We start from the raw sequence: 25,783 nt of genomic DNA, 5'->3' as shown, positions 1-25,783 counted from the left end.
TATGAGCATTTGCTTTAGCATACATTTAAGCAGAAAGTTCCTCTGCTATATTTAAAATTACTTGATTACAAGTCTTTTGTATCATAATTTGATTCACTCAATATTTGATTTAGTTCACAAGGTTATCTCTCATGAGCAGATCACAATGCATGAGGAACCTTGATTTTTCACAGTTCCCTGGTGAAGAAGATGGGTACTCTTGTCCCCATTGAGTAATAAGGAGAATTTAAGTTAAATGTTTTCTATAGACTCAGAAGCAATGTAAATCTGAGACAGAATTAAAAGTTCCTAATCTCAATTTCTGTGCTTTGCATATTAACTGAAGCTATCTCTCCCATGGTTTTCTATTTTATAAGTTCACGTGTGTTCCAAAGGGCAAATAAGTGGAAGTCTTTACTCTTGGATGACTGTTCACTGGCCCTATACAAAATGGCATCTTTGTTGGCAGTCAAACGAACAATGAGTGAATGGATGACTCTGAAGGTCTTTGGAGGTGATCCCCCCAGGTCAGGGTTGAAGCACATTGGATGGGCAGCGTGGGAAGCTAGTGTTACTGGTTCTGAGTGTTGTGATTTTATGTTAAAGCATTGAATTTGCTAGATCTCCGTCCAGTACAGTTTTATATTTTTTAACTTTGAATTTTTAAACTTACCACCTTTTCCCCTAAATTTGAACAATTAATGAAAGATTTTGTGTATCTTATTGCTTGATATCATCTAGTATGATGGTTCCACCAAATATGGGTGAACAACTGAACTGGAAATTTAGCTGATCTTCATTTCATTTGTTCAGCTTACATCTAGTTGGCTAATAAACTGATTAAACAAAGTACATCCCTCTTTCACTTAGTGTTTTGTAAACACAATCTCAAAGTCTTTATTTCATGCCCTACAATTGGAGAGCACCCTTAACAAGCCCCACATGTTGAAGTTCCTCCTTCCTTCTTTAGTATTAGTTTTATAGATCCTAAAGACTGGTCCTAAAGACCCAGCTTATTGGGTTGAATTACACAACTTTAACACAGTTGTTGGACTAATGAGGGGTGCAGTTGTATAGCAATCAATACATTTACAATCAACGGAACTCTAAAAGCAAAAATAAAGTTTTCCTGTGTAGTTTCGTTGTGGCAATGTTAATGAAATGGCAAATAGTGAAGTTGAGACCTTTTCTCTTTTGGAGTTGAAACGACTTGCAAAAAAGAAAGAAAGAAAGAAAGAGAAAGTGAGAAGGAGAAGTTTATTTATGAAATGTCACAGAGCCATTGAAGCTCAGCACGCCCCAGTAGCAAAGGCCTTCCCTTGGTGCTTGTTTTCTCCCTGTGACCTTGGATGAACTAGCGGGCAGTATATTATGCTGTGTGATTGTGCTGGTTTGTCATGGTTAGCATTCTGGACTGTCACTGGAATGTAGGAAGCGGATGAATTTGAATTGAACCATGAGGTGGTCTGCCAGGCCCTCTCCTTGTCTTGAGGAAACCTGTCGCTGTTCGTCTGGGCCAGGCCTAATGAAAGCAATGGAAGGAAAGAGAGGTGGGCCTTTGATCTCTTTGTTGCCGTTGCTCCCTGGGAACTCTCTGAAATCAATGCCCTGTTTTCCTGGAGGAATGAATGGCTATGCCTAACTAGCTTTGTAAAGCCATGGGGGAATTCACTGCTTCTGTTTATTGACAGCTGAAAAGGAGCACATGGTGTGGAATGGGCCTTCTTGTGAAAACAAGGGACAGGGAAAATTAGACTTCAATTTAACACAGAAGTATTTGGAAATTCACCCCGAAGAGAAGACGGTGGTTTCTCATGCTTACATTCAAACAGCAGAAGTGTGTAGTTTAAAATGAACAAGAGTGTATTTTGTAATTACTGTGTTACATAGGAAAATGTGATAGGCACTGGGCCTTTTTTCTTTTTTTAAGGAAATTGGTTAATATTTTTTCTCAAAGTAGTAGAGAAACCCAAAGATAAGAAATAAAATTAAATAACCCCTATTTGAAAACAAAACAAAAAACCCAAACCCAACAGCTAACAAAATGGCATTTAAATGAAATTAAAATTAAGAAAATACTATTTCTATGAAGAAATTTCTTCACATTGAAATTTCAAGCCTATTTTAAAGTTTAGTGCTGTCTTATGTTAACTGTGATGTTCATGTCATTCTTAATAAATTAAATGCATAATGTGTCTATAGGAATCTAATTTATATATTTATAGCTGTACAAGGTGTCTCCAAAGCCTTTGTGGAGTTTGGAGTTTTAAGTCTTAAGAACTTAAAACATAAAATTATTTCCTGATGAAAACAACAGTGCAAAAAGAATTAGTTCCTGATGTTTAAGAACTAATAGTTTAAAACTGAATGAAAACTTTTGCAACATTCTACACACACACACACACACACACACACACACACACACACACACACACCCCTCTCTTTTAAAAACTGCATCCATGACTATTCAGGGCTTGCCCACCCTACATTTAAGCGACTGATAGGCACTTAGGAAACCTTTTCAAATAATGGACCATAGTATTTTTAGATCACTTTATATGTTATAATTGTATTGCTTCATCAAGAGAACAATTTCCATTATTGTTCTTTTCCCTTTTAGAATTATTTTAGTTCAAAGTTGAAGGCCTGTTGCTTCTATTACATTTTTTCATTTATCACACCTGAATTTAGATTTGACATGGAGGAAATATTGAAACTTCCAATCTTTGCTTCACTTTTACCCTCTGTGAACATCTAAGCTAATCAGTATTCTTGTGCTTTAAATTAGACTGTCATTGTCAAAAGCAGAGAAAAGCCCTCACTTCATTTAAATGTAAAATTATTTCCTGAGGAAAACAACACTGCCAAAAGAATTAGTTCCTGATCTTTAAGCTAGTACTAAATTGGGGGGAAATACTAAAAAATAAACCATCAGAAGTAGTTAGTTCAAGTCTAGGTGCTGATCAGTAGAAGAAAGATTGTTCAACTAAACCATGATTTTTATCATTGTGAGTACTCTTTCACTGATTAGGTCACAACTGCTCCACACTTTAGTAGACACTTGAATGAGTTTCTTTGGCCAAAATATTTCATCACCTGGTAGTCAACTATGTGAAGATGAACCTTGCCACACTTGGCTAGTTTGCTCCTGTGCAAATAACCCATTCTTGAGTCTATTCTTCATGGCAGATGTTTGTTCTTCATTTTATTGTATTTTGTTTTGTCTTGTTTTATTTCATTTGATTTTATCTTATTTTATTTAAGTGCCAAAAAAATACATAAGATTAATTAGAAAGGAAACAAATTATATTGAAATATAGTTATCAAAATATCTTTTTAAAAAACTAAATTCATGGATGCCGGGGGTAAGAAACCTTGAGATAATTCTTTCCAATTTGAGAAGACCTACCAGAGCTTTAGTTGCACTATTGTTGGATCTCAGATTAAGATTTGGAAGGTAAATTATAAGGCCATTAAGTCTACCCTCTCACTTTACAATAAGGAAATTGAGGCACAGAGAGAGAGAGAGAGAGAGAGAGAGATTAAGTGGCTTTTCTAAGATCACACAGCTGAATCAGGATTTGAACCCAGGTCTTCTGGAATCCAGTGCTGTATCCAGTATTCTACTGTCAGTCTTTACTACAGTGAAACATCAGTAGTGGACTTTAGTGAAGGGTGAATTAGACATTGCTGAAAAGTTGTCTATAAAGTAGTAGGTTTTAAATTGAATTACATTTCCCCTAGATTTACCTATTTTATGTTGAAAGACATTCTCAAAGGCCAATATAACAATTTTTGCTTAATAATGTATCTATAAGATGGACAGCTCTAGAGGTGGAAGGAACCTCAGATGCTATCATTTTATAGTTAAACTGAGATTTAAGAAACTAAATGATTTACCTAAAAAACAACACAGCTAGGGTCAGAGGCAGAATTTTGAATCTGGGTTCTGATTCTGATCTGTGCCTCTTCTTTCTGACTACCCTTCTTTGCCCTGGACTCCTCTCCAGATTCCCCAGGCTCCAGTAAAGGTGCCTGCCACCTCCTTTGGCTGGGGTTGGAGGCTCTGCTGGGCTTCACTGTTTCACCCTGTCCCTTAGTGGGGGCGTTCTTCCTCTTTCCAGCACTTTCCTCTTTAGATGTAAACAGAGAATATTTTCTTGTATTTGTTTCTTTACTGCCTGAAACAATGTCTGGCACAGAGTAAGTTCTAAATAGTCAATTTATCTATTATCTCTCTAGCAATCAGGGTAGCTAGATAGTGTAGTGGTAGAGTGCTAGCCCTGAAGTCAGGAGGACCTGAGTTTGAATTCAGTCTTTGACTCTTCCTAGCTGTGTGACCTTGGGCAAGTCACTTAACCCTGACTGTCTCACATCCAGGTTGTCTCCACTGGTCTTGATCCATATCTGGCCACTGGACCCAGGTGACTTAGCCCAGCACCCTCTCACTGAAGTCTAGTTCTTTGTCTAGTGATTGTCTTGGCATCACCTCCCTGGTGTCAAAAAAAAAATCATCCATCCCTAGAACCAATGCTTTTTCTAATCTATCACATGCTGGTACCTTTAATATAAAAAAAATACCTTAGGAAGCTTAGAAGAAGAAGTCTTTCTATTTGGAGGCATCTCAGGACTCCCAGGGACTAGTTGAAGTTAAAGAAGCAAGATCCAGGTAAAGGAAGATTTACATCTGAGTGTTTAAAAAATATAAATCATGTCTTCAGATTGGGTTTCTTTTCCCATGATTGCATGTTTTTAATTTTATAGTACAGTGGTCTGCTGTAGTTTATTTAAAAAACAAATAACCTAGGTGCTAGTGGGAGTTGATAGTTCAGGAGACTTCCAGGTTTGTTTATTTTTATAATGAACTACATGATAAGATATATATATATATATATATATATGTATATATACATATATATATATATATTTACATATACATTTTTGTGTGTATATACATTTGTTTACTTTATACATTTATATATACACCTGTGTGCATGTGTATAGGCTGAAGGAGGTTTGTATTAATAATGATGCAATTTAGCAGGATTTATTTTTTTTTTTAGTATTTTTGTAAGTCAGTGGGGTTAAGTGACTTGCCCAAGGCCACACAGCTAGGTAAATATTAAGTGTCTGAGGCCGGATTTGAACTCAGGTACTCCTGACTCCAGGGCCCATGCTCTGTCCCCTGTGCCACCTAGCTGCCCCCCCCCAGCAGGATTTTTTGTTTTTAGGATTTTTTTTTAATGGAGCATTTTTAAAAACAGTAATACTTAAGTTGCCCCAAAAGGAATCAAGACAATGTGAGCATTTGTCATTTTAGTCCTAATGCTATTCCTGACCTGGCATTTTATAGACCAAGTTATTCCAGAGAACCGAAGGGGGTGGTTGGTCAAGGAAGTTAGGGTGTATCTCAATTCTGTACCCAGATTTTCATCACTGATGGTGGCATTCAGCTTTGATTTTAGTCATTTCATGAAAAGGAATGTACTTTTTCAGAACCCGAGTTTGTTCACATAGCCAGCAGTTTCAAATTTCACACCCTGCTGTGGGGAGCTAGGTGGTCCAATGGAGTGCTGGGCATGGAGTCAGGACAACAGGAGGAAACTGAAGCCAAATCTGACCTCAGACACTAGCTGTGTGACTCCGGGCAAGTCACTTAATCTTGGTTGTCTCAGTTTCCTCATTTGTTAAATGAGTTGAAGACGTAGCAACCCACTTTTATTTGCCAACAAAATCCAAGATGAAGGCATGAACTAACTGAAAAAAATGACTGAACGCCAACAGCACACCCTACTGTCCTTCCAATTCTTGTATGTTAAATAATCACTTATTTTATTTGTTGAGTGGTTGCTTTAAAGCTCAAGGGACCTGAATTCTTGGGTCTGGAAGGTTTCATTCTGCCTACATGGATGTCCGGCAATGATGAGTTCTTGCCCCAATCTTCCTTCCTTTTTCTGGTTCCCTGAGCAGCCAGGAGCTTTGTGTTCCAACTGATATTTTTAGCTTTGTCCCAAGGATGTCACATGAGACTTGTGGGAAGCCTAGATAACACCTGAGGTTTGAAGGGACCTGAAACTTTTGTAATTGTGAGTCAGATAGTGTTCACCAAATTAATGTCCTATTTTATAAATCACATTACAACTAGATTTTAAAGTTGAACTCCTTTAAGATAAAGGCTATCTAGAAGTTGCATGAAATCTCTGAGAGTGATTTAGGATCCTAGGATCATAAATCTGGAAGGGATTCCAGGGACTTTTTAGTCCCACTCTCACATTTTACAGATGAAGAAATTGAAGCCAGTGAATGAATGAATGAATGAATGAATGAATGAATGAATGAATGAAAAAAACCATTAATGAGTGATTACTGTGAATAGCCCAAGGGCAGATAAATAGAAAAAGAAAGATAGGCCCCCCCATTCTCCAAGAGCTCACATTCTAATTGGAGAAGACAATGTATTAAAAGAAAGTTGAGCTCTAGGTGGAAATGCCTGGAAGTCCTAACGGTGTAGTAAAAGGGTGGATGCCAAGGTACCGTGAGTGGGTCAGTGCCAGGGGACTGTAGGGTGGAGAGTCAAGGTCAAGGGTCAGGCTATTTGGTAAGGCCTGGTGGTCCTTCCTCTTATCAGAGGGAAGAGTGCTTGGTCCCCATCTCATCTGAACCCTGTGACCCATCAAGCAGTTCTTACAAAGGTTGAAGGGGGAAGGAGGGGTACCCCCAGTGATGGGGAGCCTTCTGGCTATCTTGTCATCTAAGACCAAAAGAGAGCAGGACAGGGAAGGTTGTTTCTAACTTCATCATCTTAATGGCTTACTATTAGGGGAATATTAAAGAAATACATTTAACATTGTGGTTTCTTTGTTCCAAGTTATACTATGGATAAAAGCTTGAGACATAAGCAGAATAATTGTTTCTTCTGGTGTTGTCTTCATTTACAAAATACCTTTGAACTATTACAATAGTCAGCTCAGGTATTTTATTTTGGGGATCTTTTGAGAGTTAAAGTTTCTTTTGAAAGAAGAAATTTACTTTGATTCTGATTACAAGTAGAGTTGTGTGATTTATATATATAATTTATAAAATTAAATTTTATATATACTTATATATTATAAATATGTGGTTTATATAAAATATGTATTATAATCTATAGTATAATGTACAAATAAATAATAAATCATATGGTTATATAAAATTATATAAAACACTCGTGTATGTTTTATGTATGATTACCAAATTATACATAGAATTATGCAATATTTTATAAATGTATAATTTATATGTTATATGGACAACTAGGTGGCACAATGAATAGAGCACTAAGCTTGGAATGAAGAAGACTCATCTTCCTATTCAAATCATCTTTCTGAGACACTTACTAATTATGTGACTGTGGACAAGTCACTTATCCCTGTTTATCTCTGTTGCCTCACCTGTAAAATGAAATAGGGAAGGAAATGACAAACAGCTCCATTATCTTTACCAAGAAAACCCCAAATGGGGTCATGAAGAGTTGAACATGACTGAACAACAACAAATTATTTACTGTATAATATAATTTTTTGGTTGTGGTTTTTTGCAAGGTGGTGGGGTTCAGTGACTTGCCTATGGTCACACAGCTAGGTAAATGTTAAGTGTCTGAGGCCAGATTTGACTCTTGACTCCAGGGCCAGTGCTTTATCTACTGTGCCAACTGTATGCCCCAACTGTGTAATATAATTCATAAATTATATGATTATGTAAAATTATATATAAAGCACATCTATCCCCATACCCCCATGTGATACATATATGCATGCATTCATAAAATAAATATATACATACGCTCACATATATGTGACTGAATTAACTTGTAGATAAGACAGCATTAAGTATAGCTCTTCTAGATTTTGCCTTGACTGCCAAATCCTCCCTGGTCTCTGGAGTAACTTCAGTCCAGGAGAGGGAGAGACTGAGGGGCAAGTAGGAAATCGAGGAATACTTTTCTGATGGGTTGTTTGCAGTGAGTTCAACTTTCAGGAATGAAGTATGTCTTGGTCCACCCTGATTAGAAGGCACTCCATCCAGGCTGCAGGAAGTATAAAGATATAAATCACTCCCTATTGTATTTATAGATCTGGTGTCAGAAAGGTGACAGAGTTGTTTGGAGATCATGATAGGTAGGGAAATGCCCCCCAAAGAATGTTTTAACCTTTGCAAAATCAAAATCCTACTTTGAGGCACCCATATTTCATTCATATGTTTAGACTCTTAGGTCTTTCTAGCTCTCCTGCCAGGGATTGAGATATATTATATTGTCTTGAATTATATTATATTTATAATTTTAAAATGAATTAGATATATGAAAACAATTTTTAAAATTTTGAATATTTATGTAACAAAAATTTTAGTGGAATTTATGCCACATAAATTCTTCACAGATTTCTTGCTGGTTATGGCAAAACTGACATGAAGTTTTAGAAAGGCAGGCTGGAATCCTGTCTGTACTTGGAGTTTGAAAGACCTTGGTTCAAATCCAGCTTCATGGACTTACTAAGTGGATGGATAAGCCACTTAACCTTTCAGCTTCAATATCCTCATCTATAAAAGGGAGATAATAATAGCACATGATTGTGCTATTATGTGAGGATCTGCTGAGATAATGTATGTAAAATGTTTTGCAAACCTTAAAGTGTAATATGAATATTAACTATATTATTATTAGCTATTATGAATCTCTGAACCTCAATTTTCTTACCTCTAAAATAGGGATAATGTTATCTGTATTAACTACTTCAAAGGGTTGCTATTAAGATCAAATGAAATTATGTTGTAAAGCCCTGTGTGAATGACAGTTTTTATCATAAGTTAGGTAGTAAGAAATTTAAAAATAAGTATCAATTTTTATTAATTGAGTGGAAGATTAGTCTGAGGCAAGGGATATTATTTTAAAAATACATTTTCCCTTCAAGTAGTATATATATTGTGTGTTACCAATACCCCCCTACACCAAAGTAATGATCTACAGCTTACTGCATTCCTTTTCAACTATTGTTCAATATCTCTTCTCCCTTTATCTTCAGAATTTCCTTTAAGTCTGTAATGGACATCTACTGTTTCCAATTATTGTTCTCCAGTTCCTTTCTAACATCAAGGGATAACTTTGGGCAAAATTAGGAAATAGATTGCCATTCCAAAAAAAAACCAAAGGCACTTTTCAGAGAAAGAAATCTAAACTATCAGTTGTCATATTTTTAAAAATGCTCCAAATCACTTATCAGTCAATAGTCAATAAACATTTATGAAGTGCCTACTATGCCCCTGCCCTTTAAGTATGCACAAGCTAATGGGGGATACTAAGCAAACATATTTATACAAATAAACTGTATACAGATAAATAGGAAATAAATGAGAAAGAGAAGAGGAACTAGAATGAAGAAGAGTTGGGAAAGGCTTCCTACAAAAGATGGAATTTTCAGTGATACTTAAAGGGAGGCAGAGAAACCAGTGGTAGAGATGAGGAGGAAAAGCATTGCCAGCATGAGAGACCTGGAGCCTAGAGATGGAGAATCTTGTTTGTTGAACAGCTAGGTAGGCAGTGTACCTGGTTTGCAGGTATGTGAAAGCAGTGAGAACCAAGACTGAAAGGGTAGGCAGTTGAGTCAAGAAGGGTTTGGGTAACAAACAGGATCTTATATCTTATATTTGATTTTGAAGATGATCAGGAGTTAGTGAAGTTTGCATCTGTGCTTTAGGAAAATCATTTTAGAGACTGAATGGAGGATGGCTCAGAATGGAGAGAGACTTTAGGCAGGCACACCCACCAGCAGACTGTGAAGTTCTGAAGGCTTACCCAAAAGTGTCAGAAGGAATGTTCAAGACAAAGATGAAACTGAGAGGGGAGATTGATGAGTCCAGGCTGAATCCTGGGTTGTGAACCCAAGAGACTGGGAGAATGGCATTACCCTCCAAAATAGGGAATAGGAGGGTAGAAAAGAGTTTTTAAGGAAGAAGATAATGAATTCCATTTTAGACATTAAGTTTAAGAATATTCTAGATATTCAGTTGAGATGTCTGAAAAACAGATGTGAGTTTGAGTTTTAAAAATAGCATTGTGTCATCTTTTATAGCTGAAAGGCATCTGGTAAACAAACCTTTGCTAAAGTTAATTAGTTGATAAGGGTGTACATAAGTGGTTTGCCTTTTACTAGGAGGTTGTGCCAGATAAGAAAAGCTAAAAGATCAAAAGGAATAAATTTCTAATGGAAGGATTTCAGATAATTTATCCTAGGAATAGAAGAAATTTTTGATCAGGTAGTTGGCTTGGTGCTTTTTCAGCCATACCACATACTTGAATTGTCCTGCCCATCTAAGAATAACTTAATGAATGCAACTAAAATACATTCTTACTTCTGATTGCAAAGTTTCTTCTTCTCTTTACTGAATGCTTTCCTTTGGAGATCTCTCATGGATTCTTTATGATTTCTGTGACTGTGTGTTTCTAAATACCTCCAGTATAACCTATTCAAAACTGGCTTAGGTTAAAGTGAAGAGAGAAATTGGTGAGTCCTTGGTGAGAGAAATTGGCAGCCCTTCCTACCAAAATACCTGTGTTCTGTAAGCATGTGAGTATTATGTCTATTGTCTCATATTGCCGTTTTCCGTCATTTTTGAAGATGATATCACTAGTGATGTTTTGACTTGTGAATTAGATTTAAATGAGACAGAGTTACAAAGAGTCATCAGCCTCGCTTTTTTTCCCTGAGTCATTGAAATCTGGTGGCAGGACAAAAGTCAAAACAACTCAGGATTCAGTGGATGACCTTGGTGTCTTCAGTGACTTACCCATTCCATAGCACCTGCTTCTGCTATTTTCATAACCATTGAAAAAAATTGTTCTCATCACCTATTTTACCAGGGAAAGGATTTCACATGCATGGTTAGATAGCCCCCTCACTCACCATCAGGGAGAATAAGTCATTCCCATTGATCATCACACAATGATGCTTTTACTGTGTACAATGTTATTCTGGTTCTGCTCACTTCACGGCGCATCAGTTCATAGAAATTTCTCCTGCTTTTTATTTCTTACAGCGCCAGTAGTATTCCATCACAATCACGTACCACAGCTTGTTTGGTCATTTTCCAGTTAATGGACATCCCTTCTATTTCTAGTCCTTTGCCACCACAAAAAGAGCTGCTGTGAAAAAAAAATTAGTACATATGAGTACTTTTCTTTTTTAAAAACATCTCTTTGAGATTCAGATCTAGTAGTGGTATCACTGGATCAAAGTATATGCACAATTTTATAGCCCTTTAACCATTGTTCAAATTGCTTTTAAGATTGGTTGGATTATTTCACAATTCTACCAGAAGTGCATAATATCTTAATTTTTCCACATCTCCTTCAACATTTATCATTTCTCTTTTTTGTCACATTAGTCAATCTGATAGGTGTGAGTTGGTAGTTCAGAATTATTTTAATTTGCATTTCTTTAATAGTGATTTAGAGCTTTTCTATATGACTATAAATAGCTTTGATTTCTTCTTTAAACTGCCTGTCAATTGGGAAATGTCTTGTATTCTTATAGAATTGACTCATACTTTCTTGACTGCAAGTCTGGGACTCTGTTCCCTATGCTACTTTACTTATCATAACCAGAAACACTTATTTCCTCTCACTTTTGTGCAACTCCCTTTTGTTCCCCATATGCATTAGGGAAATAAAAACAAAAATCTTGTAACAAATGTCCATAGATACATTCTTATCTTAACCAACTCTTGTCTCCATCATTAGGCAGCTAAGTGTTGCAGTGGATAGAACTCTGGGACTGAAGTTAGAGAGTTAGTTGTTCAGTAATTTTTTCAGTTGTAACCAACTCTTCATGGCTCTATTTCTGATTTCCTTGGAAATTTTCTTAGCCATGGAGTGGTTTGCCATTTCTTTCTCTAGCTCATTTTATTGATAAGCAAACTGAGGCAAACAGGGTTAAATAACTTGCTTACAGCTGGTACCCAAGGCTAGATTTAAATTTAGGAAGATGATTCTTCCTTACTCCAGGGAGTTAGGGAGCCTGAGTTCAAATCTAGCCTCAGATACTTATTGTGTGACCCTGGGCAAGACACTCAATCTCTATAGTCTCACTTTCCTCAGCTATAAAATAGAAATAATCATAGTGCCAGAGTTGTTTTGAAGATCAAATGAGATAATATTTGTAACAGTTAGCATAATATACCCTATATAAATGTTGTATTGTTATTGTTATTATCTTTATGTTAGAAGGTGGGTAGCATGTTTCATCACTGGTCCTCTAGAATGGTGGTTAATCACTGCATCATCAGTCCAAGTTCTTTTTTTAAATTTTTTTTATTTTTTAGGGTTTTTTTTAAGGCAGTGGCGTTAAGTGACTTGCCCAAGGCCACACAGCTAGGTGATTATTAGATGTCTGAGACTGGATTTGAACTTGGGTACTCCTGACTCCAGGGCTGGTACTCTATCCACTGTGCCACCTAGCTGCCCCCAGTCCAAGTTCTTAAGTCTTTCAAAGTTGTTTGTTTTAACAGTGTCGGTGGTTATTGTATAAATTGTTCTTCATGCAAGTCTTTTCAAGTTTCTCTGAAGCTCTATCTTTTGTCATTTCAATACATTCCTATGGCATAATTTATCCAGCTGTTCCTTGTCATTTACATATTTTCCTCTTCCCCCATTAGAATGGGTGCTAATTGAGGTCAGGTAAGGTTCCAGCCTGGTCCTCAGAAGCCCATCAAGTCCTCCTGGATGGCAGAGAGAGGAAAGACAGAGGCTGTGATAGGACAGTAAGAATTCTGAGTCTTTTTCCACATTCTCCCTTCCCATTGATGCTAGGACTGGTGGTAAGGAATAGAGGCTGACTGGGAAAGATGAGATGCAGAGGTATGGAAGATTTTTGTCCCATTTTCTCCATTATAATGAAGGGTACCTGCCCTCCATTGGTAAACATTCTAATGTTTACATGTGAAAACAAAGAATATCTAAAATATTTCTAGACTGGTTGGAAGGTAATCTGAAAGGGAAAGGCACCTTTGTAGAAAATAAATTTCTGTAGGAAAAACTATTCTGAGTTCTAGGCAATGATTGACACTTGAACTTTTAGAAGGGAGCCCCATCCTAAGTTGATGACTACTTGCCCTGTGAATTACTGAAATCAGATTACTTTTATTCCCAACTTTAGCTGAAAACATATTCTTAGAGATGGATAGGAATTTTGGTGGAGGAGGAGGAGGAGGTAGATGGGAGAGTTTGGAGGCTGCAGCCCTTTGTAGAGTCAGCCCCTTCTGGGGGTTGGGGCAGGGCATTGTGGAGCTAAAAATGGGCCCCATGGGTTGAAAGGCATTCTGGGGTGGAAGAATAAAGGCCAATTTTTTTCCAACTTAAAATTTACTCTATCTCCCAGGAAAAGGAGGGGAAACATTTTTCTTCCTATTCCTTATCCCCGTCTCTAGAACCAAGAAGTTAATACTTCTATGATAATTCAGCTAATGATGGATTAAGTATTCATGATCTAGAAAATTGTCATTTTGTATGGGGGAAATGTGTTCCAAATTTTAAAGTGCATCTTAGAGCACCAACTCACTTTATCAGCTTTCCAAATTCATATCTTGTTTCATTTGATCTCCATTACAGTCCTGAAAATAAGACATTCCAAGTGTTATGACAGGAGAAGAAACAGAGAATTGGAAGTTCAGTAACTTAGGCGCACCCAGCTATAAGTGGTGAAAACAGTCTTGGAATCCAGGTCCTTCTAATACCCAGGACATTGTTTTCCACATTCTACCCAAAGCCCCTCTTACATGGGAGCAATTGGACACAACCTGTTTATAAATTTGATCCTATTAGCAGGTTCAAAAAGTTGTAGGCCCCCTTTTCCAAGGAAAATATTAGACTCCAAAATTTCCTTCTTTCACTAACTTATCAGTCTTCTTCCTCTCTCTCCTCCTACCCCATAACTGTTAAGAATTAAAATGATGAATGTGTGGAAGAATAAGAAACACACTATCATTAAAATTAGGAGATAGTTTATCGAAATACTTCCCTCCCAACACTTAAAAAAAACCCCAACTAAACACTAAAAGATAACATGACATATTTATGTCAAGTTTCTGTAACAAAGTGTCCTTTATTTGAGAAATAACTTAATTGCTCTGCTATGTGGCATTTGTTGAGGTAATTATCCCCTTTTGCTTGAGCAGCAGAGTTAAAAGGAGCTCATAAAAGCATATAAATGATCAGTACGTAAATTGGAGCCATATTTGGGCCACAGTTCCATTGCACACTGTGTCCTCAAACCAGTTCTCATTGGCACTACACATAACCTAGTTGTGCCTACTTTCTCATACAGACCATGAACTGGAGTTTATTTAATCAATTCCTCTTCTTTTTATAAGAACTCTCCACGGGTGCAGAAAAACTGTGTTTGGAGAGGGAACTGAGGGTCCCTTTGGGCAATTCTTTTTTTTTTTAATTATATTTTTGCTATGTAAGCCATAGACTTTGAAAGAATATGTGGTTTAAACATGAAATAAATATGAAACTTATGCTGTAGGAGTTTTTAAAAATATATAAAATAAACATGAATAAGGGTGCTTAATAAATACTATTAAATAATAATAATAGTTTAGTTCTAGATTAAGTGGAAAGGGGTCATGTTTTTGAGTTATATATCCTGAAAGCTGTTGATGATGTTATTTGTATATCAACTTAATATCTTTGTATAAAACCTACTATATGTGACATACTAGCTATTCTGAAACTATCTTATGTTTACTTGAGAGCTTTGGGAACTTAATTATTGCATTTATTTTGAATTAATTAAAGAAGAATAATAATGACAGATAGCATTTATATAAAACTTTTAAGATTTGCAAGGACTTTACATATATTTTATTCTTATAACAGCCCTGGGAGGTAGGTGATATTATAAACCACATTTTACACATGAGGAAATGGAAGTAGACAAAGTTAAGTGACTTGCCCAAGATCACATCTGTGACTGAGAATGGATTTGAATTCATCCCTTCCTGACCTCAGGTTTAGAACTGACCTACTACACTTTATCTTACTACGATTATGCAAATAAATGAAAATGATTACTTTTTTTCTCTTCTAAAGAAAAGATTGTAGCATGAGATCTTTCAAGCCTTTGCCATCACTTTTTTTGGATCTTGCTCCCATGTGTTACTGTTTTGTGTCTCTTTCCTTTCCCAGCCACACTTTCTGAATGTGTGGTCTCCATTTCTTTACTTGCCAACTCCATTCTTGATTCCTTTTGGTCTAGGTTTTGTCCAACCACTTCATTGAAACTTGATCTTTAAAAGCCTACATGATCAGGGGTGGCTAGGTGGCACAGTGGATAGAGCACGGAGTACCTGAGTTCAAATCCAGCCTCAGACACTTTATAATTACCTATGTGCCCTTGAGCAAGTCACTTAACCCCATTGCCTTTCAAAAACCTAAAAAAAAAAAGCCTACATGATCTTCCTTATTGCAAAATACATTTTCTTTGTCCTTATTCTCTGTCTCCTTTTTCTGTTACATATATTACTTTTAATCATTCTGGACCTTCCTTCTCAAAATTCTTTACCATTCAGTCCTGTGACATTGTTCTTGACTACTTTTTTTGTTGTTAACTTTTTTGTTTTTTTACTTCCTTCTAGTCCCTCCAACTTGCTGAAAACTAAATTCTTTACTCTATTCTTTTCTGTCTATAAACTTTCCTCTAGAGAGAACATCAATTCTTCTGACTTCAGTTGATGTTTATATTATGATGACTCCTAAAGCTCTCCACTCCTTTCCATCTTATTTCTTGTCCCATATTTGCAACCATCTACTACCCATTTCCATTTTAATTTCACTCACTTCTTCCCCTAAAGAAAAAGTCATCCATTCACCCTAACTAGAAATTTTTGAGTATTTTAACTCTTCCCTCTCTGTTGTCATCAAGTCCTCCCAGTCTTTCCTTTCCAGTATCCTTCACTGGAATGTATGATGCAACTTTGGAAGAGTTTTGCTGTCAGACTTCAGAGACATACAGTATTCACAGTTCTGAGTAGGCATTTTATGGTTATCACACTAAGAAAATGTTCTTAGAGCTGACATGCAATTCTGCATTGTTGTTTAAAATTATATTCTTATTTTGGGGGTGAATCTCAAGATATCAGACTTCAGGCATTACTTAGAACATCATAGAACTTCCTTGCTTGCTCTGATATACCACACTGATTTAAGATTCTATTATCTCTTCTTAATCAGAGAAAGAAGGTGGGTTCATTTCCTCTTGCAACGGATGCTCTTAAAAATAGAGTGCTTGTTTGAGAGACTTTTCAAAAACAAATCCCAAACAACCTTTTCTTTGTGAATTCTTTCACCAGATATATGACATGATCTTTCAAGTGTTTGGAACTTATCATACAGTCAAACACACACACAAAAAAAAAACAGTTTAGCTTGGAAAATTTGTTGAACTAAAATTAGAAGTAGCCAGATGTGAATAAGACCAAAAAAGGGGGGGGAAATCCCCTACTTACTTCAGAGTCACCAAGTGGGTCAGTTTCTGATAGGACGATGACCCTGATGCAATAAAAGGAACTTTGAAAATTAGAATGTTGGAGATTGAAGAAACTTTTCACATCTCTTATTCTACAGATGAGGAAACTGATGTCCTCAAAGATTGAGGAAAAGACAAGTTTAAATTCCTAGAAACAAATGATTACAAAGATGTAGAAGTTATCCCTTTTGTAGACTCCTAGGAAGAAGTGATCAGAGAGCACTGAATAAACATAAAATTAATTTTGAGTTTTTCCTCTAACAAAAAATGTGATTAGTTATGATATTGTAAACTTAATTTAAATTTGAAAATATGGTCTTTATCACATCATTTTTAATAATTTGAAATATTTTATTAATAGAAACATTTGTGTTATCTATCATAACTTTTAAAAAACTAAGTTCTTATCCTTTGTTCTGTGAGGAGGATAATATTAAGCTTAGATGTTATTTTTTCAAAATGTTACTTTTCTCTTGCTTATTAAATTAACAGCTCTACTATGTGATGATTTTTCTTTAATGGGCAATTAATATTTTTAGGTTACTTTCTTAGCCACTTGGCTCTTTCTGTTATTAGTTATGGGCTGCATTTCTTTGGCAAGGAAATGGCAGGTGGGAAAGTCTGAACTACTTTATCTCCAAGGTGCCAGGTTCTTTTTATTTCTGCCATGCTGCTTACATTGAGCAGCTTAAGAATAAGCTCCTGTGTGAACCCTCCATGGCCAAGGGGGTATTGTTGGGTTCAGAAAAGAATCCCTTTCTTTTTTTGTGATAATTTGAATGTTTTGACAATAAAGCTAAGCTACTCCTCTCCCTCGTTTGCATATTGCGAGTTATATGTATCCTTTCCTTGTGAAGCAGAAAATGAACCTCCCCCATGTCTCTGGATACACAAATTGGTTATTGTGCATGGGTGACTGTTGAGAATAAAGCCTGTCGATGGCTAATAGGAACAAAACAAAACAAAAAGAATTGTCCAGGATAATTTTACTCTTGTTGTCTTTTCATGACATTTTATTAATGTAAAGCTCTACAAAACACAACCTTTTTGGACCACCCAATTAAACCACTGCAGCAAATGCTGAGGGTGGTTTTAGAGGAAAGATAGACCTTTAGAATGATGCTTTATTGAACAGTCATGTAAAGTCAATTGAAGAAATGAGGCATTTATCTGGATAATGCATACCCCCAAATTGTGTGGGTTTTTTTTTTTGCTTGATTTATCTAATGCTTTTTAATTCAAATTGAAAGTGTTTTCTTGTTTAAAAAATAGAGAAATATAGACTTTACTGTCCAGTAAAGAAAAAAAATAAAACAGCAGAATTAGATTGTCATATAAATGATGGATTAGTTCCTATTTTTGCATTTTGTTTTTTTATGCTTCTAAAGAAACATTTATTAGCAGATTACTGTCAGAAAACTTCTAAAATGAAAAATTCTCTGCAATTCCTTTTGAAAAAAGGAGTCAAATATTACAATTAATTTTAACAAACTAAATAATGAAGATTTGAAATTTGAGTCTTTTGAATTCTCAGCTTTCACAAATCCTAACACTATCTCAGGTTTTTAAATATTTAAATGGTAATGTTCTGGCTATTGATTAAACCAATTTTTAAAAAGTTTGTTTTATTGCATTTGTTTGCCCTTGAGGATACAGAATTCTATGGAATCAGAATATTAATTTCTTCTGAATATTGTTATGAAATTTAAACTTTCATTAAAAATTCAACAGTGGTCTCTTTGAACTTGCTGAAAGCATATTTAGTTTTCTAGCCTGTCCAACTGGATTTGCATATAGATCTCACACATAACACAAGTAAGTGACTTTTCAATACAGGGTTGTTATAAGTGAAACCCTTTTGTAGACTTGAAGGCACCTTATAAATGTGAATTGCTATTATTATACCTTCTAACAAAATGCAAAAGGCTTTACTAAATATTGAGAACAATTTTAAGTTGAAACAGAATAAGTACTGCCCCAACTTTTAAAAGAAAAGAGTACTGTAAAGAAGATCCTAGTTGCCCAATTTATTTGTGAACTCTTAAGTAGAGAGTGGAGGGACTGCCAAAATGCAAAAATATTAGATTTGTTTTCCCAAAAATAGGCAAAAGAAATCCAGTTTTAGCCCATTCTGGGACATTCTCCTCTGTTCTTTATTGTTTGCCCAGAAGAGGCAGCTATGTTAGAGTAGAGAGAGAGGGGTTCCCACCTCTCACCCATTCCCCGTCCTGGCTGGGGGACTGTTGGAAGGTCACTGAACCCTCTTGGCACTGCATTGGTAGGGGGAGTTTCCTCACCCTTTTCTACCAACTATTGAAGCCAATGCTGAACAGCACAGTACCCGCTGTTTAATAAATTAATAAAATAAATTTAATAAAATAGTCTCTCTCCTAGGCCATATCTACTGTGCTAAGTACTGGTGATACAAGGACAAAGTAAAATAGGAGCAACCCTTAAAGAGTTTACATTCTATGAGGGGAAAGACATCATGTATATAACTAAGTGAAAAGGATCTTCAAAATAGGTTCAAAAGGGAAAGCACTGGTAACTGAGGGGATCAGAAAAGGTTTATGTGAGGTGATTTTTGAAAGAAATTAGGAAATACAGATGGCATGTATTCCAGGCAAGAAGGGCAGCCTGTGCAAGGACACGGTCCAGGAGAAGGCATGTCCTGCATGGGCAACCAGTGGGACGGGTTGTCCAGATTGTAGAGTACATGAATAGGAGTCATGACATCTTTACTCTGGCAAAAGACATTAAGTAATGAAGGAGTTGATATTTTCTCCTGGAAAAGATAGAAGGAACCACTAGATAATTTTGAGAAGAGGTGTGATGTGGACAGAGCTCCATTTTAGGAAGTCTCTGGTGGCAGTGGACAGATTGGATGAGCAAAGTGGGGCGACTATGAAGGGAAGATAGGGTGATCCGAGTGAGGAGGCAACTAGATCTCCCAGCTGGTTGGATTTGGAAGTGAGAGAAAGGGAAGAGTTTAGATAACGCCAAGCTTATTCATTTGGGTGACTTTTGAAAGGACAGTGGCACTCTTGATAGAAAAAGAGGGATTGGCTTGAGAAAGATAATGTTCTGTTTTGGACATGCTGAGTTTGACCTGTCCAGTGAGAAGTGGGCTATGGAACAGTGAGAATGGATTGAGGAGAAAGTCTGGTGGTTCACTTCAGGGACAGGAGGTGGTGCTGGTCGTGGCTTCCAGTTTCTTACTGGCAGGCTGACGTTTGTCCTTCATCCTTTAAGAGGACCATGAGCTCAGGGAGGTGATGCTGCAACACCATGCCAGTGAGTTGGATTGAAGTGAGGGAAGGTTGGGCACAGTCATCAGCCTTCCTTTCTCCCCAAGAGCCCCTACTCTGCAGGCCAGATATGGATCAGAACAACTGAAGATGGCTCCAGATGCAGTAGTAGTCATTGGCCTTCTTTAAGCCTGGGTCTTTTGTAGATCTTAGTTTGGCGGAGTTGATACCCATTCAGTGATAAAGGCTAGTAAGAAATGAGACAGAAAATCAGAAAAAAAAATCACTCTCGAAGGAGTTAGGGCAAGGAAGGAGACGGCTCCCAACTCTTCCACCCCATTGTTGTTGGAGCCAGGGAGGGAAATATCAAAGATTTTGGAGATGTAGAACAAAATAGCAAAGGAATCTTGTGTGAATGCCATTCTTTTCTTTGTAAAGCTTGAAGTAAGGTTTTATATAGCACTGCACAATTTGCAAAGCACCTTCACATAAACTAAGCAGATAGTGCTGGACCCAGGATCAGGAAGACCTGAATTCAAATTCCATTTCAGACACAGCTGATTTAATCATGGGAAATTAATTTAATTTCTCTCAGCCTCAGTTTCCTCATCTGTAAAATAAAAAAAATAGCACCTTCTTCATAAGGTTGTGAGAATCAAATCAGATTACTATATATTATACTTTGAAAATTTTAAAATATATGCAATAGAAATGCTAACTATTATTATTTCACTGATGCATACCCTTATCACCACATACATTGTTTGCTGCAATAGCCTGCTAGTGAATCTGCCTGCTTTTGGTCTCTTCCCACTTCAACCCAAACTCCATTTAGTCACCAAAGTAATTTTATTAAAGTGCAGGTCTGATCATTTCACCATTCCTTTTCAATAAACTCCAGTGGCTCCCTATTGTATCTAGGAGCAAATACAAACTATTGTTATACATTCTACATCAAGGGATTTAGGGTTTCAGAGCATGTATCTTAGCATTGGGAAAGACCTTGATAGACATCTAATCAAATCTGATAATCCTTCCCACAACATCCTTTCAAGGAATTCTACAGACTTTGCTTTCCCTCTTTCCCCAATGAAGGGTTTCACAAAGCATCTTATCCCATTTTGGATAGCTCTAAATGAGAAAATGATTTCTTATATTGATCAAAAATTATTCTCTCTGTAAAGGGAAATTGTCATATCAGAAAAAGAACTTTGAATTTGGAACAAGTATACTTGGATTTGTTGACTTGCTGTGTGATCTTTAACAAAGTTACTTTCTCATTTCTTCATCCATAAAATGTGGTGATGGGACTAAATAATCTCTAAGGCTCCATTTCCAAATCCTATGATCTCATGGTCACCAACAAGTCAGATAATCGAATATTTATTACGTGTCTGCTATATGCAAAGCAATGTTTTAGGTCCTGGAAGGTATACAAAGCTTAGATAACATGAGATTTCTGCCCTTTGCAATGAACTTACAGTTAAGTAGAAATATGATAACATTATACTATTTGATATTATTTTGAATGATAGAAGGGTCTTAAGTGTCATTTGGGGAGACAGTGTGGTACAGTAAAAAAGTACTAGTAGTAGAATTGGGAGATCTGGTTTAGTCCTTCCCACTCATACTTACACTTGTCCTACCTGGTGTGACCCTGGACTTCACTTTCCTTATCTGTAAAATGAGGAGGGTGCACTAACTGGCCTCTGAGGTCTTTTCTTGCTCTATATCTGTGATCCTGTCCGAGCTCTTTTATCTTGAAGATGAGGAAAATAAGATGTAGAAAGGATTTTAACAGTCACTTCACAGGTAATAAAGTGCCATTTGAGGTCCAAGGAAGCCTTAGTTATTATCAACCAGGGGAATGAGAGGAAGTTTCATGGGAGCAGACCGTATTTGAACTGATCTTTACCAGGATAGTCAAACTTGGGAGGTGGAGGTAGATTTCATATACAAGGAACAATTGAGCAAAAACATGAAGTCCTGAGAGGGCAGGTATCTCAAAATATCACAAAATAGTATAGGCATTTTTGTGGGAATTGATTCCTGCTTACTTATTAAGGATATTGCTAAATAAAGGTTTGTGATGATCCTTGAGGTACATTCTTAGCTCTTCAGTTTGACAAAAGCATGAATATGGAAATAAGAAATATAAAATGAAACTGGGGACGTAGGACGGTGCCAAGGTTATTTACAAGTTGGTGCCAGATTGGAGAGGACCTTGAAAGCCAAGAAAAGGGGGTTTGAACTTTTTTATTTAGAAAGCAGTGGGGAGCTAGAGTATTTTTGAGTGTAAGAATTACATGACCAGATCAATGAACAATACCACTTCCAAGTGGTATAAAAAACAGCAGAAAGAAAAAAGTGGGAAGTACTCTAAAGAGTATGATACATTAGTCCAGCAAGTGATAATGCAGATTTGAGATGAAGACAATGCTGATGCTGATGACTGTTCCTACTACTACTGTTCATACTGCACTTAGGTTTTATTGAGAGCTATCCATCTATTATTTAATTTGAGCAAGAGTGATCCCAGAAGTAAAAATAAGATCATATTAGAAATGTTATGGATATAAAATAGATGGGACTTGATGACTGATTGCATGTAAGAGGTGAGAGGAAAGAATCCAAGATGCAAATGTGAGAAAATGGAAGAATGAGTGAATGGGGGGGGTACCATGTGCAGAAAAAAAATGCAATCAGATGGAGAATCCTATGAATTCCCACCTAAATATTCTAGTTCCAGTCTTTGAGATTTAACAAAATTCTTCTTTTACAATATGGTACTTCTCATATTTGAAGATAGGTTAAATATCTCCCCCTAAATGATTTCCCCCACTCTTGACTAGCCCTTTCCTTACCCTTTAGGTTTCATGTATTAGGTGTCATGTGTTCTTCAGAATTGGAGTACTGCCGACAGGGCATGTAGAAAGAAGGGATGGCATCCAGAAGCCAAGCAGCTTCTGTGTAAAGGAGCAAGCTGGGAGGGGAATCACAGCCAAGAGTGGGCTTTAGGAACCCATCAAGCCCACAGTGAGGTTCAACTTGCAATGGAAATGTGGACTGGGAGGTAGCAGAACACATATAGCAGTAAGACAAGAGTAGCTTATTTTTAAGACTAATTGTGAGGTCTTAAGATAAGGATAGAATAGGCAACTGAAACAGTCCTGTAAATAGGCAATGGAATGGACCACACACATGGTTAGCTATATAGAGTTCAAGTTCTTCCTCATTAAACTGGCTATAATTGTAATGGTTTGTTGAACAAACAAAGGGGGATTTACTTAATACAGTGAATGAGAGGGTGAAAGAGGAGAGGTGCTCCATCTGGGAGGATTCCCCGTCATTTTAAGTTTTCCTTTTTCAATTTCCTTCCCACCCTTTTGTTCCTATCTTTGATAAACCATAAGAGTAGATGATAAATAGTGTCCTAGACCTCCTGTGATTTATTTCTGTTAATCAAATATGAGGAAGTAGTTATACTTTAGGAACAAATAAAAGAATCATGTGGGAATCTCAGTGCAAAAGAAACAACGTATTTTGAATTAAAGTTAGTAATTCACAGTATGGAATGTGCTTTGTGATGTTTGAAACAATTGAGATTGACATGGAGCGCTGAGGGAAATATTCCCTGCCTGCATGCGTTAGCTTTGCTTGGGAAAACAAGTCCTGACAATATGCAAGATATCTCAGAAAGAGAGGCAGAATTGTGTGTCATGGAGGTTAAGTTTCGCTTCAGAAAAAACTTCTTTCAGTAACAATAATAGCCTATTCTACACACACACACACACACACACACACACACAAACACACACACATTTACAAAGTATTTTCTTAGTATTGATATTCCCAAGTTACATTGATTTGGTGAAGCTGAAAGTTTAAGTAACTAAGTTTAAGTTTAAGTAACTAACAAATGTTAAAAGACAAGACTGAAATCCAGATCTTTTGACTTACAGGCCTGGTGTTCTTTCCGCTACATTGTGGTATGCAGTAATTAGATATGAATACATACAATTTACAGGCACCGTAACCATTGAATATGGAATAAGGTAATTCTCAATTAAAATCCTGATCTTGAGGAAGAGAGTTAACTTTTCTAGTACTCAATTTCCTCATTTGTAAAATGAAGGCATTGGACCAGACAGTCTCCACATATACTCCTCGCTCAAAGTCTATGATCCCTGTGATCTTTTGCCAATAATATATAATTGGAAAAATCATCAGAGGTCTAATCAGTGGGAGTTATTTCTTTGTGATCTAAGAACTCAAACCTCCCACCTAAGTAATCCTGGTATACTTTCAAAATATATGAACACTGAGTTTGTCATAACAATATATTTAAATATGTGTATATGCCAGTATGCATAAAATGTTTCAGCAAACACTGGATCATCTCATATGATCCTCACCACAACTCTGTGAATTTGGTGCTATTTTTATCATCATCCTTATCTTCAGATGAAGAAACTGAGTTTGGAAAGGTTAGGACTTTTTTTTATTATTAATGTATTAGTATAGATTTGCTGTTTACCTTAAGTCCTTTTGTTTTGACCACAAGGTAAATCAGATTCTGGCCACAGATTCAGCTTTTTTTGTCAAAGTTAGACTTTTCTAGAATTTCAGGTTATTTTTAGGTGAATAGAGTCCCAGGACTAGAGTCAGGAAGATCTGAATTCAAATTCAGTCTCAGGCACTTACTAGTTGGGTGACCCTAGACTAGTCCCTTAACCCTGTTTGCCTCAGTTTCCTCAATTGTAAAATGAGCTGAAGAAGTAAATGGCAAATCTCACCAGTATCTTTTGAAAACCCAAATGGTGTCACAAAGTCAATCATGGCTGAAATGATTCTTCAACAACTTTTTTTTTACTTGTGACACTCTAATAACTAGGTTGTTTATGCTGAATTATTATTTTTAAAAAAATCCATCCCAGTCTTGATTGCCCTTTCCAGATATTTCAAATAGTTTTGATTGCCCTTTCCAGATATTTCAAATAGTTTTCTGGGTTATTTCAAGTTTCCTCACCACAAAGATCTCATGTTACTGCTACGTTTTATATGATCCACTTGATAAGTACGCCTTTCTCTTCTCCATATCAGCTTTTGCCCTCACACATTTCCTGTGAGGAAACCAGACTTTTTGATTCCCACCATGGTAGCCCCATTCACGCAATAGTCTGGGCTGCTGCTGGCAAAGTCTGAGTGTTTCTATATTCTACTTCCTCAGAGCATCACCTGAAAAAGGGATCACTGTCCCCTCGAGAAGCCCATTCTTAAAGGACCTGGCAAAGTATCTGAGGGGTTGTTTCAAAGTTTATTCAGGAAGTTATGATTTTAATGAATTGAAATGGAGAAGCCCTCAGTGATAAGGTCAGCGCCTCTGGTGATTAGACACGTCCTTTCCAGAGCAGCCACTCTTTGTCTCAATTCCTCAAATGGACGAATCTTTCCAGCAGCTGCTCACGACATTGATCATAATCTCCAACAGACCGATTCCTTAAATTAGCCTAGCTGACATCATTTTAGAAATCAGCCTCTAAGTTCCATAAATCCCAGGGGGCCATTCATAAACCTTCCTCACTTTTCTTCACCCAGTGTCATTTCACTTACATGGAGGGATGCTCATAGGTGTCCCAATCATGTTTAACAGCAGGTTTCTCCAGAAGGAAAAGAAATAGGCAAGGCATACTTGTAAGTTTAGTCCACTTAAAGACTTTCTTTGGTCTAGAAAAATGACAAATCATTGTCATGGCTTGTGGTGATTGTTTTTTTTTTCCTGTGGTCATAATGGAAATTTAAAAATCCTCCCACATCCCCCCCGAGTCCTCAGCATTCAGGAAGGTATAGAAAAACATGAAAGCTTTGGGTCCTAGTTTGCTTCTGAACCTGGAAACACACAGAACTTTAAAGGTCTGACTTCTATTTAGAATCAACTAGAGTTACATAGAAATCAGTTTCAGAATTAATTATAATCAAATGCTAATATTCATGTTT

General features: G+C 36.6%; 1 protein-coding gene across 6 annotated transcripts in view; it reads left to right on the top strand.

Moving 5' to 3' along the window:
- PLAGL1 (PLAG1 like zinc finger 1) overlaps positions 1–25,783 on the top strand; it is a 129,581-nt gene that overhangs the window by 71,839 nt on the left and 31,959 nt on the right. Inside the window, exon 3 of one of the 6 annotated variants that reach the window (XM_074187758.1) lies at positions 23,749–23,841. The exons of the other annotated variants lie outside the window; for them this stretch is intronic. The gene's annotated coding sequence lies outside the window, so the exon portion shown is untranslated. The remainder of the gene's footprint in view (positions 1–23,748; positions 23,842–25,783) is intronic. 6 annotated transcript variants of the gene reach the window in all.

The sequence above is a fragment of the Macrotis lagotis genome, chromosome 5 (assembly GCF_037893015.1).
Source record: "Macrotis lagotis isolate mMagLag1 chromosome 5, bilby.v1.9.chrom.fasta, whole genome shotgun sequence".
Classification (NCBI taxonomy): domain Eukaryota; kingdom Metazoa; phylum Chordata; class Mammalia; order Peramelemorphia; family Peramelidae; genus Macrotis; species Macrotis lagotis.
Note: the sequence above shows the minus strand (reverse complement) of the source record. Positions and strands in the feature narration are given on the sequence as shown.